Source organism: Piliocolobus tephrosceles, chromosome 12, assembly GCF_002776525.5.
Source record: "Piliocolobus tephrosceles isolate RC106 chromosome 12, ASM277652v3, whole genome shotgun sequence".
Taxonomy (NCBI): Eukaryota; Metazoa; Chordata; class Mammalia; order Primates; family Cercopithecidae; genus Piliocolobus; species Piliocolobus tephrosceles.
Genome location: NC_045445.1, coordinates 69900440 through 69901177, shown reverse-complemented (window position 1 = coordinate 69901177; position 738 = coordinate 69900440).

The following is a 738-nucleotide window of genomic DNA, read 5'->3' as shown; positions in this document are numbered from 1 at the left end:
TGTTCTCGTCAACTTTGACAAAGATCAAATGATTGTGGGTGTGTAGGATTATTTCTGGACTCTCAGTTCTGTTCATTGTTCTATTCTTCTGTTTTTATACCAGTACCATGCTGTTTTGGTTACTTAGCCTTGCATGATAGTTTGAAGTCAGGTAATATGATACCTCCAGATTTGTTCTTTTTGTTCAGGATTCCCTTGGCTATTTGAGCTGTTTTTTGGTTCCATACGAATTTTGCAATAGTTTATGTTTTTTTTTTTAATTTTCCTTTTTAATTCTCTGAAGAATGTAATAGGTACTTTGATAGGAATAGCATTGAATCTGTAAATGGCTTTGAGCAGTATGGACATTTTAACAATATTGATTCTTCTTATTCATGAATATGAAAAGTTTCTCCATTTGTTTGTGTACTCTCTGATTTCTTTGAGTTGTATTTTGTAATTCTCATTTTACAGATCTTTTCCCTACCTGGTCAGTTGTATTCCTAGGTGTTTTATTCTTTTTATGCCTATTGTGAATGAGAATGCATTCTTGATTTGGCTCTTAGTTTGGATGTTGTTTGCATGTAGGAATGCTACCGATGTTTCTACATTGATTTTTTTCTCTTCAAATATCTTCTTTTTAATGACTTAAACATCAGCTTGGAGACTTACGATTTAAACAGTCTCGTTTCTTTTCTCTGTGCTTTGGAAAGGTTAGGGACTACATTTCCCACCTTGTCTGAGTGAAGTTAAAACCTT